The following is a 12,702-nucleotide window of genomic DNA, read 5'->3' on the forward strand; positions in this document are numbered from 1 at the left end:
AGACGTGCAGCCAGAGCCCTTGGCTGCTGAGTCCCAGGACAAGGCTGAGGGAAATGCACCCACCATTCCCTTTGAGCAGTTCTCTCACAATGTGCTTCAGGATGTATTTTGGCCAATTTTGGGGAAAGGGCAGAGGGGGAGCGAGGCTGCCATGGATCCCTTCCCACTGTTCCGGGCTCTGCTCTGACATGGGGGACCCTGGCTCACTCTAGGATCTCTCCCAGGTCTCCTCCCAGAGCTTCATCCCACAGCTCAGCCCCAAGGGCCAGACAGGTGTTAGGAATTTCACAGCCTACCATTGGTGACTCATAGTCAGAATGCACAGGAAAACTCTAGCTGTGTTTCAAAATCCCAGATGCTGTGTTGCTTCCTTCCCACTGCAGATTTTCCATTGCCCCAGCCTCAGCCCCTGGCAGCCTGCCTGGATGTTCTCCCCGCGCCACTTCTGTAATCCCACTCGTCCAGGTCCTCCTGGTTCTGTGGGCAGCTCTTCGGGCCACTGAGGCCCTGTTCCTCCTTTGTTTGTGAGCATGTCCGAGTGAGAGATGATTCAGGGGCTCAGCACCAAGGCCTCCAGCAGCAGTGGTCAGTTCCTGAGCGCGCTCGGGGGCCACAGGCAGCTGCCCATGGCTCTGGCAGGGATGTGAAGGGGAGGCCGTGCAGGGGAGCAGCCCCCACGCCCCAGCCCTGCCCATGGGGGCCTGCAGCCCGTGGGGATGGAGCAGCAGTTTCTGGGGTGACAGAGCCAGCAGCTGGGCACTGCAGCACACACTGCACACATCTACTGCAGGTATATGTTAGCAATATTGTGTATACATGCACTCCAAATTGACAAAAATCAGGCTAAGTGTAGCTTAATTTCAGAGGCATTAGGGAAGAATTATTACAGCTGCTTTCCTGGCTGAAGTTTGGAACATTATACTTTTTTTTTAATACTTTGTAAAAACAATCTCTGAGTGTGGAAAGGGAGTTTTTCAATCACAGGGGTTCTTGCTTCACTCCAGGAAAAGTGTAAGTCAGTGTACCAGGGAGATTTTCTCTTAACATATTGCTGAGTTCTCATGCTGCCACTCATTAGTAGAAATGAAATAATTTCTCACTGTTTATGTTTGATTTTTGTTTGGAAACAGTAGGGAAAAAATGTACCCACTGTCAAGATTTGGTTCATGTGGATCAGGTATTATTTCAGCTGCATAAGTTGAGGGAGGAATTCACAGAGGTTATCCCAGGCAGAATCTGGTGCTGATGCTTGTGCCGTTGGAGTCTGGAGTGGGCTCTTCCCTAGCACAACTCACCACACTGAGCTGCTGGGCATATCTCGTTTGTTTTCTGGTTTTTACTACTAAGAGCAGCCAGCATCATTTAACAGTACCTAAAACAGATTTGTTGGTTCCTCTGAATAAACTCAAACTGTGAGTTTGAGTTTCTCCAGGTTTCAGCCTGGAGAAAAGGAGGCTCAGGGGGAGCCTCGTGGCTCTCCACAAGTCCCTGACAGGAGGGTGGAGCCAGGTGGGGCTCTGCTCCCATGGGAACAGGGACAGGACAAAAGGAAAAGGTCTCAACTTGCACCAGGAGAGGTTTAGATTGGAAATTAGGGAACATTTCTTCTTGGAAAAGGTTGTAAAGCATTGGAACAGGTTGCCCAGGGCACTGGTAGAATCACCATCCCTGGAAGAGCTCAAAAGACATATTGACGCGGGACTTGGGATGTGGTTTAGTGGTGAACATAATGATGGTGGTGCTTGATGGTTGGAATTGATTTTTGTGAAGGTCTTTCCCAACTTTAAGGATTCTCTGATTCCATGATTCTAAACAACCCAGTGACAACATAATCAAATCTCTCTTGGTGTACATGACTTGGTTCACTCTCTGATGTTTTCTCCACATCCATGTGCCAATGCATCTTCCAGCACATGGAAGAAAAAAACCAGGTGTGAAGACTGGAGAAGGAAAATGAGCCCACATCACTTCCTTGGGAAGAGAAGAGAAGATCCGGCAACTTCCAGAGGGGAGGAGAAACAGAAAAAAGGTTTGAGAAGCTGAAGTAGTGGCAGAGGTACCAGGGAGAAGAAATAAGAGATGAGAGAAATGGTGGCTATGAATTGCAGGGCAGGCAGAGGACACCAGTGACCCAAACAGTTTGTCACCTCCTGGCCATTAGGCAGCTGACCCCAAAAGTTCATCTCTGCTCAAAGGGCATGCACAGCCTCGCCCACCCAGTACAGGTGCAGGAACAGCATGAGGAAATGGGAGGGGAGTGTCATAAACAACCTAAATACTGTCATGCATTTCCAGCAGGTTTTGCAGCCTGTACTGAGCATCTCAGTCTTGGCTGCATTGTTCCCAGACACCAACACCGTTAGAGCAGAGGGAGCTGATTTAATCAGTTGTTAAAATAATCAAATCATTTCATTTTGAAGTCAAGTCATTTGAATGATAAGGACCATTTAAACCTTGCTACTCAGCAGGCAGAAGATTGGGCTGAAGCCAGAGCTTTGAGGAGCAGCCAGATAGGGACAGGTAGAGCCAGGGAATGATAACATGGCACCCACCTCAGTTTGGGAAGAATCATTTGCCCAGCAGGAGCCCAGCTCCAAAGCAACATCCCTGGAAACTCTGCATCATAAATAGCAGGGAGTTCATTCATGCAGCAAAAGATTTCCTGGCCTTATTTACCCTTCCACATTTGCTGCAGCTCTTCATTTCAAAAGCCATGTAAGTACCCTGTGCTGGAAGGCTTGTCCTTCCCCTGCTCCTGGATCTGCACCAAGATGTTCTCTGTTCTGCTGCTGACTAATGCATCTCCTGGCTCCCTACCACTGAAGGAAAAGAAATCTATTTACAAGACACAAACAGCTTTGTGTAAATCACAGCCATGGGCTGCCAATTGTGTGCTCTCCCAGCCCAGCAGTGCCTCCTTCCCCCAGCACAGAGTGCTGCACTAGTGCAGCTCCAGGCGCTTGTTGCTATTAGGTCATGTCACCAGGGACTGGAAAGCACCAGACTATGCTCCGTGTCTTAAAAATCCAGACGTGTGATGATTATCTCATGATAGCCATCATAGATCCTGTGGTAATGCTATTTCTAATCATTTAGCCTTCAGGAGTTCTTAGGCTGGGATGAGCCCATGCTCCGAGCTGGAGCAAACTGTGTGCTCCGGTCTACTGTGTGAAACAATCACTGTGGTCCTAGTGCTGCCTCCTCCCTGAAAAGATGGAGCTGTTACATTCTCCTGAGTCCACATGGTGGAACCAGATAATTTCTCGTTGGGAGGATGTACAGCAATGCTCAAACCACTAATATCACTAAATATAGTTGCATGAAATTAAAGAAGAATACCCTTACTTTCAATTATGTGAGATGCAAAGCTGTGTTTCGTGTCAGGTACAAACAGGCAAACTATGTACTTGCGAATGCGAAATGTGTGGACATCGACAATGAGAGAGCTGTGAATTCTAATAATAACTGAGGAAAATAAAGCATGGAAAAAGGCCTTCGAACCTATCTTTTGTTTGCAATTAACCCTGGTTGATTTAGGAGCATTGGAATTAAGGTGTTAAAGATGTTGCTTTTTGCTTGCATTTAATCCATAGAAAGCTCTGCAATAATAACCTTTTGAAGGATAATTTTAGAATATTACTTGTATCCTTGAAACTATGGCTTTGAATATATATAAAGGAAATATGCTTATCTCATGCCTTATTGAAGCAGAGAAAAAGAGCTTGAGAAAGGAAAATGAACATCACCTCAAGGATTTATAGTTTTGACCAAAGGGAAGCTGGACATCACTGTTACGAGATTTAGAGTCTCTGCAATTAAAAGGTGGACCCACATCTGGGGAGCTGGACCCCACCAGATGGGATTCGTCTTTCTTCTTTCAGAAACTGGACCGTCACCATCTGGGGATACTCCTTTGAGATACATCCTGAGAAATTAAAATCACAATAGTGTTTAGAATTGTGATGTAATATTTTCCAATAAAAATTGCTGATGAGTAAAAGATTAGAAATAGAAACTGCTGAAAAAAACTGATGAGTACCCCTATAAATACCTATAACCATCAATTATCAGTGTGCAGTTGGAGGGAAAACATCTCCCACTGTACCCAGCACTGTATTGCTCATACTTTACCATATTAAACAATAAATTGATTGCTGCTTGAATATTGGCCTAGTCAAGCTTCTTATTCATAACAATGACTCAGCCTTGTCTGTCGCGGCTCAGCTGGCTGCACTGCTGGAGCTCTGTAGAGAGCTGATCCGGGAGGCTCTCTTTGCTGGGGCAACCTGAGCCAGCGGGGATTTTCCTTTTCTTTAAGATTTTTTTCCCTTTCGTTGCATTTCTTATCCTTTGTATACATAAATATAGAATGTGTTATAATAGAGATAAATAAGAAAAATATAGAATGTGTTATAATATACAGACTCTAAGGAGATTTCTTTGCTGACTAGGGTCCGCAGGGCAAAGGGGAGGAGGGGAAAAGATGCATGTGCTCAGCCAGCTGCACAGGCATGCAGTGCTGCAGGGAAAATGGCCAGAAGCCCCTTGGCCTCTGGTGGTTCTGCTGAAGCCTTTGTGCTGCCGACAGAGCGGCTGGGCAGGGGCCGGGGCTGCGGGGATCCCTGCCAGAGCGGTGCCTGGCAATGGCCACAAGCCCTGTGCCAGGCAGGAAGGACCGTCCGTGTCATCTTTCCCGTGTGCTGCTGGCTGCCTTGCTGAGGGCTCCCAGGTGCCTCTGGATGGGGCTGCTCTGGAGCTGCTGTGGGGCTGCGGGGCTGCTGCTGGGCAGCTTGGCCGGGCTGGGGCAGCCCCTGAGGGGCTGGGGCACTGCCAAGCCCTGAGCAATGGGCTGTCAGAGGCCACAAGCAGCGCCCTGGCAACCGTCTTGTTCCTGCCAGAGTTGACTTGCAAGACGCATCCTGGGCACTCTGCAACCAACAGCATCGGTGTTGTTGGAAACCCAAATGCAGGGAAATCTCAGACCTTTGGTCTTGTCAGCAAAGCTTAGAATTAAACACAGGATTTGGTCTGAGACCTTGGGAAGGGCTTCCAAACTTAGGTGCTAGAAGCGAGAATGCAGATTTCTTGTTTATAGCAGAGACACGGGGAGGAAAGTTGAAGTGGAGGAAAGTTTAGAGTTTTAGAGTTCAGGATCCAGAAAAAATCAAATCAGTTCCAATGGTAAACAAGAAGTTTAGGATGCAGTGCTGTAGGTTTGTGTGTCATAGCATGATTGGCTAAGGAGGCTTACACTGTAGCAGGATGTGGGAACCCAGGAAATTCCTCTGGCTGCCCTGCAGGACTGGAGAGCCTGTCAGAGGGCTCAGAGGCCTTGGCACAGAGCCCAAGATCCCTGTGCCTTTGATTTAGCTTTTGGAAAAAACAATTACCAACCTTGTAGGAAGAATGACAAGCCACAAAAGTTTAAGCAGAATGATAGTGAATTTATCACAGAGTGGAAAAATACATTTTGGGGCATTTTAGAATGGGGCTTCAGGAGGGAAGATGGAGGAGTCTGGGCATGTCCAGCCTTTCTCCGTCTTCTTCTTGGCCTCCATCTTCTGATGTTGGCACTTTTAGGCTGGTTTAGAGTAGAAGCTGACTGTCTAACGTAGATGATAGGTACTGGAAAGTAACTGCAAATATTGTACACGTAGTTGTTTTTAGTATAAAAAAATAACACCGCCCCGGGGGAGGCAGAGTGCCTTAGACTGTCTTGTTGAGAAGACTTCGGCTGGACAGGAGAAAGAATTTTATAGATAAGGTACAATAAACAACCTGGAGACCGAGAAATGAAGAGCTCTGACTCCTTCTTCGACCGCTGGGCTAACTTATCTTCGGGTCACTCTGATCAGCTAGAGACCCCGAGAGCATGAGTCCATAAGACGAAATATTGGAGATTGGGTCCAAACGACAAATATCCTTGATGGCTGTGTCTTCTTGCCGAAGAAATCCTTCAAAGCTCTTGTAACTACAAGTCCTGCGGCCCTGTGAGCCATGTGGGGGAGATGTGAGCCAAACTCACCCTTTCTGTCTATGTAGAAGAGAAGAAAAAGCAATGGCATCATCTAAAAAATTCAGAGGTCTGCTCTCTAGCTTGTTCCAAACTCCTTCAAATCCTCCAAAGTGTGATTTAGCTCCAAAGAGATGACAAGGACTCTTAGTGCTGCCTCTTTGACTCCAGAGCAGCTGCTTTAGAATCTTTCACTTTACCCTGTGTAGTTATGTGCCAGCAATGTCTCATTTGAAGAAACTTTCCCAACTGACTTGCATGGAGGCTCGTTTGAGGGGTATTTGAGGAGAAAGGCTCCCAGCAGAGGTCTGGGCTTTGGCCTAGCTGTGTCCCCTGCTGATTGTGAAGTGTGCCATCAGCTGCAGGGATTTCTGGGCTGAAAATATCATCAGGACACTTGGACTTGCTCTTTTTGGCCTATAAAAGCTGGATTTACTTTTGGGGCAAATTTGGAGACCTCATCTCTGAGGGGATGGACGACCTCGGATTTTCCCAGTGTCTGGGAATTGTTCCCCAGGTCTTTGGTGTAAAATCAGGCTCCCCAGGAAGTGCAGAACTGCGAGATGATAAACAATTTAGGCAATTGATGATGCATCTTTCTAAATCGCTCTCCTTTCTCTCCTTTTGTGAAATGCAAAGCTGTGTTTCATGTCAGGTACATACAGGGAACGCGTGTATTTGTGATTGTGATATGTGTGGAAACCGACCATGGGACACTTATAAAGATGAATTCTAATAATAACTGAGGAAAGTAAAGCTTGGGAAAAGGCCTTTGAACCTATCCTTTGTTCGCAATTAACTTTTATAAGTCTTAAGGTGATTCAGGAGCCTTTGAATTAAAGCTTTGAGCATGTTGCTTTTTGACAGGAACTTTCTGTTTGTAGCTAAGCCTTAAAGAGTTTTGCAATAATAACCGTTTGAAGTATAATTTTACAATATTGCTTGTAGTATGGATCTTTGAAACTATAGCTTTAGAATGTATAAAAAGGAAACATGCTTATCTCACGCCTGGACCAGACAGTGAAAAGCAGCTTGAGAAAGGAATATGAACATCAACTCAAGGACTAATAATTTCGACCAAGGGAAGCTGCACATCACTGTTATGAGATTTATAGTCCTTGCAATTGTGATAAATAGATATGATTCGTGCTGATAAAAATTGAAACAGTAATCAATATTGATACAGTAACTAATATCTGGAAATAATAAAATAAGTCAAAAATAGTAATGCCAAAGAGGAGAGGGAGAGGAGGGGCTCCACCCTCCTTTTTCCAGCAGATGTTCTCAAGGACTACAGGAAAGAAGCTGAAGATACAGTTGCTAAAAATGACCAAGAACCTGGTTGGGTCCAAGAAAATGCTAATTATAAGGGACTTATTGCTTTGATATGTAGATGCAGTGATACTTTAGTCTTGGCTTACATTGTACTGGCTTGGTGCGCATGTGTAGCCCAAAGGTGAATTAAAGGACAGGGCCTTCATCAGTGACGACCCCCAAAGACTTGTGCGACCACCAAACCGAGTGGTGGCGCATGCGTGGTAAAGGTGGTAATAAAGGCGGAGACAGAAAAGTGACGAACCAAAAATAGGAGGAGATGGCATTGACATATGGCATATAAGGGGTGATTTTCACTTGGCAAGCTTGTACGTGAAGTGGCAAGGGTCGTTGAACCCTGCACTCCGTACCCCACGGCATCTCTTGCTTATGCGCTATTATTGGAACCAAATTATCCCTTATTTTAATCAAATTATATTGTATCCAATTTTATATTTTTCATTTTAATTATTCAATTAAAATTGTTACTACTTTTAATATTGTTTGGGTTTTTTTTAATGATGGGATAATTGGGCAAACATAACACAATCAAAAGGTAAAGCCATGTCTGGAATCTGGACCCCACCGGCTGGGAGACTTCTTTCTTTGGTCAGAAGTTGGACCCTCCACCACCTGGGATACTCCTTTTGTAGGATACATCCTAAGAAAAACTAAATCACAATAGAATATAGAATTGTGATGTAAAAATTGGGAAGAGAAAATGCTGATGAGTAAAAATTTGGAATAGAAACTGCTGAGAAAGCTTATGAGTACCCCTATAAATACCTGTAAGCCACAACTATCGGTGTGCAGCTGGAGGGAAAACTTCCCCCACTGTACCCAGTGCTGTATTGTGCATACTTTACCAAAATAATTAATAATTTGATTGCTGCTTGAATATTGGCCTAGTCAAGCTTCTTATTTATAACAGTGGAAAGTCAGAGAACCTGAGATTTTACCCCTAGAAAGACAGAACATTTTCTGTCTTTCCCCTAACATTTACCTCAGGTTTTGTCACAACATTATCTCTATGTGACCTCTAGAAATTAATCATACTTTGCCCCAAAAGTACGTTTTTCCCCTAGAGATCACCTCAAATCTTCCTGCTCAAATATCCACTACTCAACTGATCACCTCCGATTTCATTATTCTCACAAACCAGTGATTGCCTGAACTTTAAAGCCCAAATGTTCACTCTGTGCCCTACTGGTGGCACCAGGTAATTCCAGCATTCCTGTGTTAGGAAGTTCTGTCCCTCTAGGCTACTGCAGCTTCACCCCCGGCAAAGTGAAACACTCCGTGGCGCTGTGCCAACGCTGCCGCATTCTCCTCGGTGTGTATGAGCGCAGGGCAGCCCCGGGGCAGCTCCCCCAGGGTTTCTGGAAGGCCGCCCGGCGCCCGACCCCGCGGGGCGGCCCCAGCGGGTTCCAGTTGCCGCCCGCGGCTGAGGGGAGCGGCGGGGCGGGGCCGCCCGCGCCTGGGCGGGAAACGCTCCCCGCGGCTGAGAGGAGCGGGCGGCGGCGGCGCAGCGGGGAGCGGCCCGGCCCTGCCGTGTCCCTCTGGGCGAGCCCACGGCCCCTCAGCGGCCCTGGCGTCCCTTCAGCCAGCGGCATGTGCGCTCAGCCACACGCGGCGTGCCGTGTCCCCCTCAAGTGACGCTCCCGTTCCCTCAGTGACACCGCCGTACCCTGAGGGACACGACAGACACTCGCCTCCCCTCAGGGACTCTCGCTGGCCTCAGTGGCATGCAGGGCATCTGCCTTCCCTTCAGTGACACAGAAGGTACCTGCAACCTGCTGGGGAAGACTCAAGTCCTCAGCATTGGGACACCCACCTTTCCCTCAGTGACCCTCACGTCCCGACAGCAAATCAAGAGGCACCAGCTGTCCTGTAGATGACTCAGAGCGGGTGCAGTGGGTCATGGTTGCCAGGGGCAGCTGCAGGCAGAAATCCATCAGAGCTGGGGAAAAGGCTCTGCTCTGCTTACAGGGTGGGCTGAGGGCCGGGAGAGCTCCATTTCCCCCTTGTGATGTTGGAGACAGGGCCTTTCACCCTCCTTATAGGGCTGCCCCTCACTGCAGGCAGCCAAAGGAGCATGACAGCAACAGGCCGAAGACAGCAAAGCAATGAGCCAGCCCTGCATATAGAGGAGGTGGCCCAGTGCAAAGGCAGCGTGGCACCCTGAAGGTACCTGCCACACTCTCATGTGTCCCTGCCCTGGGAGGGCCTTTCTGTGGCCCCTGTGGGCTCAAAGCTGCGTCTCTTCTGGCTCAATGGGGCCTAAAGCCACAGAGCTCGGCCTCCCCCACGGCAACACGAACAAGACTCAGCAAGCAGGCAGTGGAGCTCAATGCCTAAGGCTGAGGGGCCGGGGGCTCCAGTCTGGTGCACAGGGAGGGCACACGCCAAGCCCCACAACTCCAGGCCTCACAGGTCTGAAAGGCCGGCAACAGGGTTCCACGCCTGATTCCGGGGGGTCCCTCCAACTGCCCATTGAGGAAGCATCAGAGCAGCCTGCCGTCAGGATCAAGGCAGCTGCCAGGGGGCTGCTTGTGGCCTCTGACAGCCCATTGCCCGGGGCTTGCCAGCGCCCCAGCCCCTCAGGGGCTGCCCCAGCCCGGCCAAGCCGCCCGGCAGCAGCCCCGCAGCCCCACAGCAGCTCCAGAGCAGCCCCATCCAGAGGCACCTGGGAGCCCTCAGCAATCCAGCCAGCAACACATGGGCAGGAGGACACGGATGGCCCTTCTGGCCTGGCACAGGGCTTGTGGCCATCTCCAGGCACCGCTCTGGCAGGGATCCCCGCAGCCCCGGCCCCTGCCCAGCCGCTCTGTGGGCAGCACAAAGGCTTCAGCAGAACCACCAAAAGCCAAGGGGCTTCTGGCCATTTTCCCTGCAGCACTGCACACCTGTGCAGCTGGCTGAGTGCAAGCACCCTTTTCCCCCTCTTTACCTTTGCTGTATAGACCCTGGGATGCAAAGAAAACCTCCTGAGAGTCTGTGTATTGTAACAAACTCTATATTTACATAGGATATGTAATTGAAGGGAAGGGAAGAAAAATCTTTAAGGAAATTAAAAATTCCCAATTGGCCCAGGTTGCCCCAGCAAAGAGAGCCTCCCGGATCAGCTATCTACAGCCCTCATGCAGTGCAGCCAGCCGAGCCCTGACAGACGACGCCGAGTCTTCCATGCCTTGCGCAGCTGATTGTGCAGCCTCTGGAAGACGAAATATCGCCCATGCTGTGTTGCTTGGAGGATATGCAGCGTTTGAAATGCCAGCTCGGAAACGGCACTGCTCATGTCCTCCGTCAGGTGTTCAAGGGCTGCAAGAGAGAGGAATAGAGCCATGGTCAGATCCCGGATCTTTGGGAAGCCGAGGAGAGCCCCCTGCAAGGGCCATCGCAGCCGGCTCTTGCCATGGCCAGGAGGGAGCAGGGAGCAAGGGGATCAGCCCAAAGCTGCTGGCCACAAATCCCTCATGTGGCCCTGAAATCTCTGTGTGCTCGGCCAACGGGAGCAGAGCCCTCCGCAGCCGGGGCAGGGCTTGCAGCTCCCCCCTGGCAGCCCCCGCTGTCAGCCCACTTCCCTCACTCACCAGTGCAGATCAGCTGCAGCTCTTGCTGCTGCCCCCTCAGGCGCCGCCCGGCCATGCCTGTCAACACAGAGCCTGTCACGGTGCCAGCGGCACAGCTCCCTGCCAGCGGCTCTGCCGGCGCTGTGGCCACACGGGCTCCTGGCCCGGTAGAGCTCAGCCCAGGCCCTTGCCGCACGCTGCCGCCCAAGGGCACGGCTGCCAAGGGCACAGCAGCAATGCCCAGGCTAGACGGGGCTCCACGGCGCCGAGCCCGGCTGGCGCTGCCGGGGCTGCAGGCGGGGCTGGGGCCGAGCTGCGGCGGGCCGGGCCGGGGAGGGAGCCCGGACTCAGGACTCACCCAGGAACCTGATGGCCGCCTCTCGCAGGGGCTCCTGTGGGCTCCGCAGGTAGCGTAGGGCCCGGCGCAGGTGCTCGGCCGCTCTGCTCCTGTCTTCTGCCAGCTGCAGAGAGCGGCAGGAGGGAAGGGTTGGCGCGGGCTCAGCCGCTGGGCCGGGCACTGCCTGCACCCAGCCCCGGCCTCCCCTGCCTGCACAGCCCTGAGGCGCGGCCAGCAGCCGCTGGCCAAGGGCTCCCGAGGGGAGGGGGCAGAGGGCCGGCTGCTGCCCGGGGAGCCGCGGTGCCGGCCCGCAGCCCCGCCGGGCCAGGGCTCCATGGGCACCCGGCTCGGGCCCACGGGAGCCTGCAGAACAGCCCGCGCGGCCTCTGGCTGCAGCAGCGGGCAGGGGCATAGCTGCCCGACCCGCACACAGAGCACCGCCCTCAGGGGCCTTCTCCAGGCTGAGCCTGGGGCTTCCAGGCCCTCCTTACCAGGCTGTCTGCGAACATGCACAGCTTCTTCTTCTTCAACAGTTTGTCAAGGCCCCTCCTCTTCAGGAATCTGGCCACACAATGCAGCGTTTCCGCAGAAGCCTGGAGAACAGCAAACACGTTGAAATGCCCACATAACCCAGGGCAAAGGACCTGCATGCCAGTTCTAAAGCCTGGAGGAGGAGGCTGCAGTCTGCAAGGCGCCCGGGCAGGAGGCAGCCCAGCCCCCTCCCAGGGGGGACTGCAGCTGGCCACAAGTCCTCACCTCAGCAACAATCTGATTCTCATCATGGCAGTGGAAGTAGAGTGGGACCAGGCTCTGGCGCACCTGGGACTTGAGGGCCTTTCTTCCATCTTTGGTTAACAAGTCCAGCATCTCTTGGAAGACACACATGCAGCTCAGCTGCACCTGGATATCATCCTGTATGAAAGGAAAGGCAAAAGACCTGAGCATCAGCTGCTTCAGGCCCCCCAGGGCACAGGCCTGCATTTTCACAGGGCACCAAGTTTCAGGGCAGCAGCCAGTGGCCGTGGCTGTGGGCACAGAGCCTTACATGGTCAAAGAGTGGCAGGAGCGCCTCAGCCAGCTGCAGGGCGATGGGGGTGGGTATTGGGGCACCATTATCCAGCAGCAAATATCTCAGGAGAAGAATGGTCATCCTGATCACATTGCTTTCATTTTCCTGCAGGAGCTCCACAAGACTTTCAGTCAGGCTCCACATTTTTTCAGCCTGTGTGGAACACAAGTTTGTGAAAGGCCGCCCTGCTGCCGCAGGGCCCAAAACCCAAAGGCCTGTCCCGAGGCACTGAGGCAGCTGAAGCGGGAGGCAGGAGAGCGGGGAGCAGCTGCCCCAGCGCCCGAAGCCCAGGCAAGGCCAGGCGACTGTGTTGCCCAGCCCCACGCTGCCTGTGCAGCTTCAGCCACTGCCCCCTTCTCACCATGGAGGGATTCTTGCCCAGCACTACGAGGCCTCT

This window comes from Melospiza melodia, chromosome 17 (assembly GCF_035770615.1).
Source record: "Melospiza melodia melodia isolate bMelMel2 chromosome 17, bMelMel2.pri, whole genome shotgun sequence".
NCBI lineage: Eukaryota > Metazoa > Chordata > Aves > Passeriformes > Passerellidae > Melospiza > Melospiza melodia.